This window comes from Erpetoichthys calabaricus, chromosome 1 (genome assembly GCF_900747795.2).
Source record: "Erpetoichthys calabaricus chromosome 1, fErpCal1.3, whole genome shotgun sequence".
In the NCBI taxonomy this organism is placed as follows: domain Eukaryota; kingdom Metazoa; phylum Chordata; class Cladistia; order Polypteriformes; family Polypteridae; genus Erpetoichthys; species Erpetoichthys calabaricus.
The window spans coordinates 331489766-331504213 of record NC_041394.2 but is presented as its reverse complement, the minus strand read 5'-3'; the positions used below and the strand labels follow the sequence as shown (position 1 = coordinate 331504213).

Sequence of the window (14448 nt, the reverse complement as noted above, 5' to 3'; positions counted from 1 at the left end):
TTTAAATAAGCACATGAAAACAGTAATAATGATTTTTATCTATGAACTCCTGTACCTACCCTCTTATTTGGAAGTCTCAGTTTAGTTTGAGTAATTACATTTCTCATTACTACAACACCACTTTCTAAACTAAAAATGTTTTTATAAAACAACTAAATTCAAATCAAGGTATCAGGGTGCAGGACTTTACTCTGGCAGCACCAAGCAGAAAGCATGAAAGAACCCTGGAAAGGCTCCCAGGACATCACACTCACAATGGGCCAATCTGGAATCTCCAATGAACCTTTGTGTCTGTGGGATGAAAATACATGCAGAAACGGGGAGAACAAGCAAACTCCACACAGAAGATTTTTTTTTTTTTTTTAATCATACAGGTAGACCCCTTAGATTATTTGACTAGTGCTTACTTGTTATTCCGCACACTAGATTAAAAACAAAAGGGGATACAGCCTTCTGTGTTATGGTCCCCAAACTCGAACTGTCTCGCCCTTGAGATCGGAGCATCTAATTCTGTAACTGCATTTAAGACTCAGTTGAAAACATTTTAGAAAGGTATTTCTTTCTTGATAGAAATATTAAAAAACAACCTATTATGTATTGTATCTATTTGTTTTTACCTATGAGGGCTTGCTAATTTTACTTTTTTTTCTTGTCGTTGATCCAATTTTATATGAAACATTGTATGGTTTTTCATTTCACTTTAATTGGCTCATACAGGTTAGTCAGGTGTTTTAGATCGCCTCAGTTTTCCAGTTTGTCTTCAAATGTAATCAGTTGAAATGCAATGAATGACCTAAAATGGTGAAAAGGTACATAGTAAACTGCCAGAGGTTTAAATTTAAGGTTAAGGTTAGCAAAAACAGAAAAAAAATATTACTAATGGGCCTTCTTCGAGGAACTACTAAGAGGTTACAACCTAAAGATGTTCTGCAGCAATTCAAGTAAATGAAGCCTTGCAAGTTGAAGCAAACAAGTGTCCCAGCTTCTGTTGATTACTTAAAAACCCTCTGCCTGTCTTAAAGCTACTACTACCCTCTTCTACGCAGTGGTGTGCTGGGGAGGCAGCATAAAATGGAAAGATGCCTCACGCCTGGACAAACTGGTGAGGAAGGCAGGCTCTATTGTAGGCATGGAGCTGGACAGTTTGACATCCGTGGCAGAGCGATGGGCGCTCAGCAGGCTCCTGTCAATTATGGAGAATCCACTGCATCCACTAAACAGTATCATCTCCAGACAGAGGAGCAGCTTCCGCGACAGACTGCTGTCACTGTCCTGCTCAACTGACAGACTGAGGACATCGTTCCTCCCCCACACTATGCGACTCTTCAATTCCACTCGGGGGGGGTAAACGTTAACATTATACAAAGTTATTGTTTGTTTTACCTGCATTTTTATCATTCCTTAAATTTAATATTGTTACTTTATCAGTATGCTGCTGCTGGAGTATGTGAATTTCCCCTTGGGATTAATAAAGTATCTATCTATCTATCTATCTACATGGACAATATTCCAGTGATAATGGCAAGGTAATGACAAATTAAATGAGACAGAGTATTATTAACCTTAGAAGTGTAGGCCTTTCCTTTAGAGAAATTGCAACAAAAAATTCAAAGTGTCAGTGAGTCCAGTGGTGTCCTACATAATCCAAAGGCAATTGGAAACTGAAAGAAACTCTGTTAAGATGAGATCTGGCAGAATTAAAGTCATAACCCAATCAAAAGACAAGTTTCTTGGGGTCCCTAGCTCTCATGATAGGAGCCTCACAGCACAACAGCTTCAAGTACAGCTTAACAGTGTATGTCGAAAAAAAAAGCAAATCTCTGTTTGTACTGTGAAATGGAGCCTTTGTGCTGCAGGTTTGACAGGACAAGTGGCAGTAAGAAAGCCATTCCTTAAAGGACAAAATAGAGCCCTGAAATACCGACTGTGGACTACTGTAGACTAGAAGTCTTATGGACCGATGACGTCTGCTCATCACACAGGGTGTATGTACACCGTCAAGTTGGTGATAGGATGGTTCCTCAGTGTGCGACACCAACTGTCAAAAATGGAGGAGAAAATGTGATGGTCTGGGGTTCTTTTGCTGGGGTCAGAGTTGGTGACTTGCAGAGAGTGAATCAAAAGGGTTACTATAGCATTTTGCAGCACCACACAGTACCTTCTGGTCTGTGTCTACTAAGTCAGGGGTTCATCCTACAGCAAAGCTATGACCCCAAAAATAACTTCAGGCTATGTCAGAATTAAGTTAAAAGAAAAGAACAAGGAGGTACACTTCAAAACATGGAATGGCCAGTACAATCTCCAGGCTTAAAACCCACCACGTAAGTTTGGGATGAACTGAACAGAAGGGTGAAAGGAAAGCAACCTACAAGTGCAACACATTTGTGGGAAATTCTGCAACAGTGTTGGGAAGAGCTTTCTGGCCAATATTTGATTTCCTTTATAGAAAGAATGCCACGTGTGTTTGGCTGTTATATCCGCAAAAGGTGGCTACTTTGATGAATCAAAATATTGGATAAAATTTTCAATTAATGATTCCTTGCCTTTTTTTATTTGTGGTTGTTAAATTTGATCTATGCCTTAATTTCACGAAACATTAAGATATTAAACTGAGTGCATTTCCACAAAATCTGAAAAAACTGAGGAGTTCTAAAACTTTTCATCAGTAGTGTACATCAGAGTGCTATTTCTGGATTTTTCTACAGCATTCAATACCAATCAACCTCACATACTAAGAAATTAACCAGAAGGAATGTTAATCCATTTACTACTTTATGGATTCAGGGCTTTTTATTTTTAATCATTCACAGACAAGTCAAAGTACAAGACACCTTTTTCAAAATATTCAAAAATTTTTCAAAATATCTCATTCATTCAAAGATATGTCTCATCAACTTTACTATTTACACTGTACATAAGTGACCCGAGACACAATGACCACTGTTACATTATCAGGTATGCTAATAATACCATGCTGAAGCATATCTGTGGAAGATGAAAGACACTTGAATCAAGTGGACTGCTTGGTAAACTGGTGCAAAAAGAACCATCTTACTCTGAATGTCAAAAAGATTAAGTAAATGATATTTGACTTCAAGAGGCCGAAATCTGCAAGTTCACCCATCATTGCTCTTTGAAGGGAGGTAAAAATGGTAACTGAACACAAAAACTTAAGAACTACCCTAGACAATAATCTTAATTGGAATGTAGTGAAAAGCCAAGCAAAATGACACCTTTTATTGGCTAACTAAAAAGATTATAATATGCAAGCTTTCAAGGCAACTCAGGCCCCTTCTTCAGGCAAGATGTAATGTTAACTAATTGGAATGCAAATACAAAAAAACATAATACTCTAAATGTAATCAGCCCTCACTTCTCCTCCTTATACTTATAGTATTTAATGTGGACAAGGACTTCTTGTTGTCCTTTTGTTGCAGTGTGATGCAGACCGTCATCACTTTCAGCTTCATTGTCTGGTTTAGTAGTCTGACAAAGAAAAGTGTAAAGAATCCTTAGCAGATTACCAAAGTTGCAGCTGACGTTATTGCGGCGGACGTCAGTGGTTAGGTAAGTGTGTGCTGGAGGGCAATGTTAATGAAAATGGAAATCAGCTCAACTGATGATAGATACCCATTATATGCAAATCTTAAGTAAATAAGGGAGGATAGTTGCTTAAAAAAAACCACACAAAAACTGTTCTACAAATTCCATTCTTCCCAGGGCCATATAACAACAATAATAATTCTTTACATTTATAGAGTGCTATTCTTACTACTCAAAGCACTTCTTCATAATGAGTGGGGGGCCACTTCAAACAACAACTAACGTGTAGGTTTCAGCTTTGATGATGGGATGCCAGACATTATGTGCCAGAACACTCACCACACATGAGCAGTTAGGTGGTGAAGTGGTGAGACAGAAAGCCAATTAGAGACAGGTGATGATTAGGGGGCCAGACTGACTAGGCCATGGAGGGCAATTTAGCCTGGACGTCAGTATACACCCTGCTCTTTACCAAGAATGGCCAAGGATCGGTCATGACCACAGAAAGTCTGGACCTCATTTTTATGTCTCATCCGAAAGACTGCACCATTTTTCAGCACCGTGGCATTGGGATCCACATTCAGACCGCAGGGTAAGCACCCCCAGCTGGCCTCACCAACACCTCTACCAGCAGCCACCCAAGTACAGGCCAGTCTAAAACATGCTTAGCTTAAACTGGATGACTTCTTCTGAGGTGTATTTGGTATGGCTATTGGCACGATGCCTTTTTAATAAGGATTATCAGAGATAATAAAACAATTCTTATGTATAAAGGTTTCATATTAATCATGTAACCATTTTTAGGCAAATTTGCACTATAAAACTGCTAGAAGTCTTTAGCGTCATGTTGTCCATTTATCACAGTGTGACCTAGTCTGGTTTTCAAATTTTGTCAATGTTTTAGAATTTCCGTGCAAGTTTTAAACTGTCTTATCTCTGTCTGTTTCTTTTATTTAATTTCTGTCTGTTATTTCATGTGATTGAGAAGGCAAATTTCATGTTTTCTTATATAAACGTTATTAAATAAAACCATGAACCTTGAACATGGCAGAGTAAAGTCAGTTCTTAAATAAAGAAACTATTTTGTCAAAATTATAGAGCTTACAGAAAAGGCAAAAAATATGGATGCATTGTTTAACACTAGAATTACCAGTCTACGAAAAAACTCGTAGATCCAGCCCACCTTAAAACCGTAATAAATGTTTCGTCCTGTGTTGGGGGGTGGAGTCGTCAAACTCCTTCAAGATTTGTTTATCTCCACATGGCTAACTATAAATGCATAGGGTACATGCCTCCTTCTCTTATACTGATGTGGAAATCGAAGATCAACCTGCACATTTGGCTACAAGCAAGTTATATGTGCTGCATACATTTAATAAAAATAAAATTTTGAGAACCTGCATTAATTTACTTATCTGTTCTACCTCTGACTAAGTCCCACAGAGTCTGTAATGCAAATGATCAGCATTATATACTCAGGGGGTGGTCCTATCCATTGTTGGCTGTTACACCTCCGGGGATCTTGCTCTGGTCTCACAAAACATGATGGGGTGCTGGAGAAAAAAAGTTCTCCTAAACCAGTCGAATTATCAGTAAAGAATTCTACAAACAAGGGTGAACGTGGCAAATTCACTGCAAATAACACTTTGGCGAAATATGTTGCGAACAATGCTTTGGTGAAATTAGTGATCAACACTAATCAACATCAATCCTGCATTTTTCTGCACAGTCCAACTGGAAACTCACATGAACATACATAAATGGGAACATGAAACGTCACAACACGCAGCTCCAATTAGTCTGAGAGCATGTAAACACAGTATAACATCACTCTAAAATTGGTGGTGGGTCAGCTTTCCATATTTAAATGCAGAAAGCAAATCAGAGGCCTGACACACTGCTGCCACGAAAACTGCCTCGCCCTCAATGTGCCCCAAGACCAAAGAGATAATCATGAACTTCAGGAAGCAAGGAGCTGTACACTCCCCTATCACGATCAATGGGACCATTGTGGAGAGGGTGAATAGTTTTAAATTCCTCAGTGTACCCATCAGCAAGGACTTCACATGGAGTGTTCACACAGGAAAAGTATCAAAGAAGGCACAGCTCTGTATATATATATTTTTTATTTTTACTTCAAATAGCTGAAGAGGTGCAGCATGAGCCTGTGTACCCTCAGATCATGCAACACTGAAAGCATCGTAACTGGATGCATCACTGTCTGGTATGGGAACTGTACTACTCTTAATCACAAAGCATTACAATGGGTAGTGCGTACAGCCCAAGAAATCATTAGCGGTCATGCTCTTAACCTACACAATACAGGTGCATCTGAGTAAATTAGAATGTCATCAAAAAGTTCATTTATTTCAGTAATTCAATTCAAAAAGTGAAACGCATATTATATAGATTCATTACACACAAAGTGATATATTTCAAGTGTTTATTTTCATTTTGCTAATTATGGCTTTCGTTTTGCTGATTATGGCATGAATTACTGCATCAATATGGTGTGGCATGGAGGTGATCAGCCAGTGGCACTGCTGAGGTGTTATGGAAGCTCAGGATGCTATGATCACGGCCTTCAGCTCATCTGCATCATTGGGCCTGGTGTTTCTCATCTTCCTCTTGACAGGCGGATTTGCTGGCAAATCAAGCGCAGTGATACCATGGTCATTAAACCAGGTATTGTTACTGTTGGTAGTGTGGGCAGGTGCCAAGTCCTGCTGGAAAATGAAATCAGCATCTCCATAAAGCTTATCAGCAGAGGGAAGCATGAAGTGCTCAAAAATTTCCTGGTAGATGGCTGCGCGAACTTTGGACTTGATGAAAAACAGTGGAGCAACACCAGCAGATGACATGGCTCCCCAAATCATCACTGACTGCGGAAACATCACACTGGACCTCAAGCAAGTTGGATTCTGTGCCTCTTCACTCTTCCACTAGACTGAGGAACTGCTGTGACAGCTGTAGCCCATGTCCTGGATACACATATCTGTGCGGTGGCTCTTGAAGCACTGACTCCAGCCGCAGTCCACTCCTTGTGCCCCCCCCCCCCCCCCCAAATTCTTCAATAGGCTGTGCTTCACAATCTTTTCAAGGCTGCAGTTATCCCAGGTGCTTGTGCACCCTTTTCTGCCACATTTTGTCCTTCCACTAAACTTTCCATTAATATGCTTGGATACAACACTCTGAACAGCTAGCTTCTTTAGCAATGACCTTTTGTGGCTTACCCTCCTTGTGTGGCCTACAGAGTCAGACGGAGAGACCATTTAAAGGCTCAGGACACCTTTGCCAGTGTTGTGGGTTAATTAGCTGAGTGGAGTGGGACACCAGGAGTCAACAATATGGAACTTTTTCACAATATTCTAATTTTCCGAGATACTGAATTTTGGGTTTTCATTAGCTATAAGCCATAATCAGCAAAATGAAAGGAAATCCATCCATCCATCCATTTTCCAACCCGCTGAATCCGAACACAGGGTCACGGGGGTCTGCTGGAGCCAATCCCAGCCAACACAGGGCACAAGGCAGGGAACCAATCCTGGGCAGGGTGCCAACCTACCGCAAGACACACACAAACACACCCACACACCAAGCACACACTAGGGCCAATTTAGAATCGCCAATCCACCTAACCTGCATGTCTTTGGACTGCGGGAGGAAACCGGAGCGCCCGGAGGAAACCCACGCAGACACGGGGAGAACATGCAAACTCCACACAGGGAGGACCCGGGAATCGAACCCAGGTCCCCAGATGTCCCAACTGCGAGGCAGCAGCGCTACCCACTGCGCCACCGTGCCGCCCATGAAAGGAAATAAACGCTTTAAATATATCACTCTGTGTGTAATGAATCTATATATGACTAACTTTGAACTGAATTACTGAAATTAATTAACTTTTCGATGATATTCTAATTTATTGAGATGCACCTGTATACGCGTTAGGTGCAGTTCAATGAAGGCCAAGAAAATCATCGGTGACGTCGTTTATCCGAGTAATGAACTTTTTAAAATGATTTCCTTCAGATAGACAAAACAATAGCATCGATGCTCCAGACCAGCGGACTCCGAAACTGCTTCTTCTATCAAGCTGATAGTTAGGGTGCTGAATTCTACATGACTGGTGGTATGATTTAAACTGAGAAACCAGTAATCAAAACTGTTTTAATGAAGAATCTACGTACCTCGTCGATTGAAAAGTAAAGGCAGGACTGAAAAAAAAACCACCACACAGAAATCATGCAGCTGAACACACAGGCGAAAACACGGAAATCATGCAGGGGGCGATACGCGTACGTGACCCTGAAGACAAACGCTGTCCACTCTCGTGCATAGCACCAGTATAGCAGGGAGCAACGAGGACCAACTTTCACCTGCTATCGGATAGCTCTCGCGTAAACGTTTTGACTCCAAAAACCACACAAGATTTCTACTAAATCATCTTTGTCCTTTGCCTGGCTCGTGTGCAGAAAAAAACCCTCTCCCACCCCCGCCCAAAGTAATGCGAACGTAAGGGGAGCAGAGCTCGAATCAATGGAACTTGCACATACTCGTACTGCTCGGTCAACAGTACTCCAAACGGAATTCTGCTATATCACTATCATTGCTCTTACCTTCGCGTATTCTGGAAGTGCGTGCCTTTTCTTGAACTTCCCAAACAAACGACTGCAGTCAGCGTGTAAAGTCGGGACAAATGCAACAGAAAAGCAGTATTTCCGGCTAGGAGTGCTACGAAATGTGTCAAAATAAAAGTCCTCTTAAGCCTAACACACTCGAGCTATTGGCATAGGTGAAACAGCAGTTTCAACAAAACAGCTAGGTGCTCTGGCATCCAGGGATGACCCTCTTTATTGTACAGGCTTCAGATAAGTAATCAAGTAAGATTGTTCTTGCTTTTTAACACTAGAAACCCTAAAGCCTACGAAAAAACTCGTAATGCCAGGCCACCTTAAATTCCCTCGCACGGCCTCATCGGTGTCTTTGTTTTGCAAATGTGTCGATCAGCACTGGCAGTAGCCAGCTTGCTATCCATCCCCCAACGGAGCTGAAGATCTCGCAGCTCAAGTGTGTTTATCTGGGTGGGAGGTGCCCTGAAATGTGCAGGGTAAATAATAGATTGTTATTTGAAATACAAACATTTCGTGTGTGTTCCGTGTCTACAAAGATATGTGTAAATGTATGACTACAGGAAATACGATGAACACTTTTACAAGTACTATATATTTAAACCGTCTGTTACAGACTCAAATCAATTATGTTTTTATTATATAATTGTAATAATAATAATAGCAGCTCACTAATCAAAATGGTAAATGCGAGGAGGACCCGGGATAGAACCCGCACCTTTTTGATTATAAGACAGCCGTTGTTACTTCTGCAGCAGCCAAGCACACTTGGCTACTACTTCCTATATTATTATTATTATTACCCTAACCCAATTTCTTTTTCTTTAGTTATATTCTTGAATAAAAGCATACTTGTTTTGTTATACATTTTTGTGAAAGTGTTTATTTGATATCTGGACTTCAGTCTTCACACGTTATACACTTCACTTCAGCATGCTGTCAATTATTACTATAACATGAAAAAACTTTATGCTTTAGTTATGTGTTCAACAATTCCTGTCATCCTACATTTACACAGATCGTTGTAGACACGGAGCACACATTAAATGTTTGTATTCCAAATAACAAAATATTATATACCCTATAAATCTCCAGGCACCTTACGCCCAAATAAATACACCTGAGCTCTAAGAATTTTCTCTCCAACTTCAGCTGTGTTGGTGGGGGGTGGAATAGCAGGCTGCTTGCTACCAGTGCCTACTGACACATTTACAACACAAAGGCGCTGATGAAGAGGGGAGGGGGATTTTAAGGTGGCCCAGCATTGAGACTTTATTCGTAGGCTTAACACTAGAATTACCAGAGCCTACAAAAAAACTCGTACATCCGGCCCACCTTAAATCCGTTCGCACTTCTCCATCAGCATCTTTTGTCCTGTAAATGTGCTGATAAAGACACCCCCCCAGCTGCAGAACAGTTTACAATACAATACAGTTTATTTTTGTTAAGCCCAAAATCACACAGGAAGTGCCGCAATGGGCTTTAACAGGCCCTGTCTCTTGACAGCCCCCCAGCCTTGACTCTCTATGAAGACAAGGAAAAACTCCCAAAAAAAAACCTTGTAGGGAAAAAATGGAAGAAACCTTGGGAAAGGCAGTTCAAGAGAGACCCCTCTCCAGGTAGGTTGGGCGTGCAGTGGGTGTCAAAAGAAGGGGGTCAATACAATACAATGCAGTTCACAGAACAGAGCAATTCCTCAATCCATATTACTAACCGAGAATGCTAAACCGGATGATGGACGCAGGCACATCCGGCCATGGGCCGTAGCTGCAAAAAGACGTACTGCGCCGGCGCAACAAACAGTCCGCGAGAGTCGGCTGAGGACCCGAGAAAGGCGGACAAAAGAGGGCGAGAGAGGCGGATGAGGGTCCGCGAGAGACGCAGGCGCAAAAAGAGTCCGACAAGAGCACAGAAAACAGGAGTGAGCACATACAGAAAGGAGTCACAAAAATGAGGCTCAACAAGCACCAAAATAAGGAAAAAAACATTACAGAGTACTCAAACGAGGGGAAAGTACGAAACACATTGCACACGAAACTAAACACAACAAAAAAAAAAGAACAGACGAGCGCACAATAGCAAGGCACGACCATACCCCCGCCACCCTACAGGCACGGGACGGGACACACACCAAGAGGGGGATTCAACAAGCCCATGGAAGACCAAAAAAAAGAACACAAAACCACCCTACAGACCCTACAAGCAAGGGACGGGACACACAAAGAGGGGGAGAGAGGCGGATGAGGGGCCACGAGAGACGCAGGCGCAAAAAGAGTCCGACAAGAGCACAGAAAACAGGAGTGAGCACATACAGAAAGGAGTCACAAAAATGAGGCTCAACAAGCACCAAAATAAGGAAAAGGCACATAAAAGAGTACTCAAACGAGGGGAAAGAGTACTCAAACGAGGGGAAAGCACGAAACACATTGCACACGAAACTAAACACACCAAAAAAAAAAGAACAGACGAGCGCACAATAGCAAGGCACAACCATACCCACCCCCCCACCCCCACCCTACAGGCACGGGACGGGACGGGACGGGACACACACCAAGAGGGGGATTCAACAAGCCCATGGAAGACCAAAAAAAAGAACACAAAACCACCCCACAGACCCAACAAGCAAGGGACGGGACACACACAAAGAGGAGGATTCAAACAAGACACAGGAACACAAAAAGAAACAAAACGCTCGCGCAACAACGATCCCCCCCCCCACACATCCATAAGAAAAAATGTCTCGACTCCAAAAACGCAAAGCTCAACTAAAGCTTCTAACTAACGATGTACCTAAAAGTAAAAACTTTATGAACTGCATTAGATCCTACAATAGTTCATTTGCTTTTGCATATACCGGAGTAAATATCAGGCCACCAAAAGGCAATGGCCCATACTGCTTTCGCATATGTGCACAAATACTGCATCGCATTGGAACAGTGCACCCTGAAACAAATCAACAACGCAAATATGCACAAATCTACATCCTAGATCCACATTACGCAATCTATCAATCAAAGTGCTGCATCGCAACAGTCACGGATTCAAAACGAAACACCTCCCGTCTCAGACATACGTTAATGGCAGCGAAGGCTACAACGGGCTTCTCACACAGCACAGGCAAATCGATTACAGCTCCAAAACAACACGTCCCAAATACTACACATGCAACAACGCGCCTCTCAAACGGCACAAGGAAAACATACACCAGGAAAATTCATTCGGATTAATGAATGTCATTTGCAATCATTGTCATTCAGTTCACTTCCCTGAAGAAACAACTGGCAATACAAGTTATACATTTACACGTTGTTGTCAAAAGGGTCAAATTAGACTGCCTTCTTTACATTCATATACTGAATATCTACAGAGGCTTATAACTGACGATGTACCTGAAAGTGAAATCTTTATCAACTGCATTAGATCCTACAAATCGGTATCCACTATGAACATTAACGGTGGCACTGCACGTGACATCCGTCTTGAAAAAATGTTGTTTATTGATGAATGTTCAATGACATGAAGTCACTTACTCAACACCATTCATAAACTTCTACAAACGTTTATGAATAATAATATTCGATTTGGAGGAAAGGTACTTTTATGAGGAGGAGATTTTAGACAGTGATTAGCTATTCTTCCAGATGCCATGCACTCAGCTATTGTTCAGTGCACCTTAAAATACGCAGACAATTGGCATTACTTTCAAAAGATACAGTTAGTAAAAAAGATACGATGTCCAGAACCAGATCATAACAATTGCTTATTACAACTGAGAGATGGTACACTCACCAATACAGATGGACTTCAGCCACATATTATTACAATTCCTCAAGCCTTTATCTGCGACGACTTAGTTACAGAGAGATTTGGAACAGCAATCTCATTAGACCAAATGCCCCTTTTAACACAACGCACTATATTATGTCCAAAAAATATTAATGTGGAAAACATAAATACCCAAGTCATTCCATTACTTCCTGGAGAGACACAACTCTTTCTAAGCTCTGACAAACTTGACTCTGATCACAACAATAACCATCTTAAATGACCTTACAAGTTCTGAGCTGGAATTACCTTTTACACTTAAACGGCGTGTACAAAGAAATTTTCAAATAAACCTTTACACTGTGCCACACACTTTATTGTTTGATTTCTATTTGCATCATCTACACCGTCACACTATTCTATATCTCATTCATACATCACGCTCTTTGTCATTCCCAACACCAGGGGTTGGCGAGCGAAGCCCACCCCACAGACCCTACAAGCAACGGACGGGACACACACAAAGAGGGGGATTCAAACAAGACACAGGAACACAAAAAGAAAGAAGACGCTCGCGCAACAACAATCCTCACCACCCCCCACCCCCCCCCCACACACACACACACACATCCATAAGAAGTGACACCCAAAGCCACATATTCTAAAGTGAACGTCAACACCTTCACACTAGACAGCATAGGTGTCAGCATAGGTGGATCTCCTTACAATAAAGCACTATTAACCGTTCAACTGCAGAAAAGGAAACATATTAACAGTGACTGCGATCCTCCGGAGTGGCAGCAAATCTGTTAATAAATGGTCGTACATGTCACTCAATATTCAAAATACCGGTCCAAATCACAGAGACATCAGTATCCACTATGAACATTCACAGTAGCAATGCCCGAGACATCCGTCTTGCAAAACTGATAATTATTGATGAATGTTAGAATTGACCTTACAAGTTCTGAGCTAGAATTACCTTTTACATTGAAACGCCGACAGTTCCCCATTAAACCTACATTTGCCATGACCATTAACAAATCACAAGGAAAAACCATGGACAAGGTTGGCATCTACCTCTCTGAACCCGTTTTTGGACATGGACAACTTTATGTTGCCTTCTCACATGTTCGCCGTTCATCTGACGTTAAAGTTAAAATTATAAATAATCCATGCCAAGGAAGACTCATTCAAGGCATCATCCAAAGCTGCACACTATTCTAGATCTAATTCATACATCTGACTCTTTCTCATGTCCCAACGCCAGGGGTTGGCGAGCGAAGCGAGCAGGGGGCAGAGCCCCCTAGTATAGTAAGAAATAAAAAATATAAATTTTAGAAGTACAGAGCAGAATTTAACAGTAAATGATATATCCCATGATAAGATTTGGATTTGTGTAGAGTCCTGGAGACATCATCCTTCAAGCTGCCTCCCCCATTTGGCCATTCCACGGCTGAAACAGTGCTGGGCCAGCCAATCCGATGAAAGGACCCCTCTTTCCCACGATTCCTGCGATCCTCCATCTGGGATGACTTTTCCTTAGGCAGGCAAAACAACTTGGCAGGTGGGCCATGGCACCAAGTGCCATATTTGAGTACCGAGAAGAAAAACAGAATAAGTGAGGGTTAGTATACAATTATAACTGTCATGTTACTTATGTTTAAGTGCTAATGACTAACAACAGAGATGCAGTCTGTACAGTAATCAGCAGCTCTAGTCAGGATATGCTAAACTGAAGTAGTGAGTCTTCAGCCGGGATTTAAAAGCTGAGACCGAAGGGGCATCTCTTATAGTAGCAGGCAGACCATTCCACAGTTTAGGGGCCCTGTAACTAAAAGCTCGACCTCCCACTGTTATTTTATTAATCCTTGGGATCATAAGCAGACCGGCATCTTGAGATCTTAATGTGCGCTCAGGTTTGTAAGTCATAAGTTCAAACAAATAAGCCGGACCTCGACCATTTAATGCTTTATATGTTAAAAGAAGGATTTTGAAATCTGCCCTAAACTTAACCGGGAGCCAGTGTAAGGATTTAAGAACTGAAGTTATGTGTTCGTATTTTCTTGTTCTTGTAATAATTCTCGCAGCCGCATTTTGGATTAACTGGAGGCTGTATAAAGAACAGTTTGAACATCCAGTGAACACCGCATTGCAGTAGTCAATCCTACTAGAGATAAATGCATGAATTAGTTTCTCAGAATCCTGTTTATTTAAAAAGTGCCTTAATTTCCTAACATTTTTAAGATGGAAGAAACATGTTTTGGACAACTTTGTAATATGTGCTTTAAATGACATGCTAGAGTCAAAGATAACTCCTAGATTGCGGGCTGATTCAGTAAAATTGACTGGGATTCCCACTGAGTTAAATGATGACAAAATATTGTTGTGATCAGCATCATTCCCTCCAACAATTAGCATCTCTGTTTTATCTGTATTTAAAGACAAGTAGTTCTTATTCATCCACTCCTTTAATTCACTAACACAACTAATTAAAGACAGCATTGGAGAA

The 14448-nt window shown here is 41.3% G+C and overlaps 1 protein-coding gene across 2 annotated transcripts in view; it reads right to left on the bottom strand.

Moving 5' to 3' along the window:
- The window catches only part of LOC114665979 (zinc finger protein 271-like), a 47353-nt gene extending 38780 nt beyond the window's left edge, over positions 1-8573 (bottom strand). The window contains exon 1 of one of the 2 annotated variants that reach the window (XM_051925324.1): positions 8160-8573. The gene's annotated coding sequence lies outside the window, so the exon portion shown is untranslated. The remainder of the gene's footprint in view (positions 1-8159) is intronic. The other variant, XM_028820673.2, reaches the window with a different exon arrangement.
- Positions 8574-14448: the final 5875 nt, after the last annotated feature.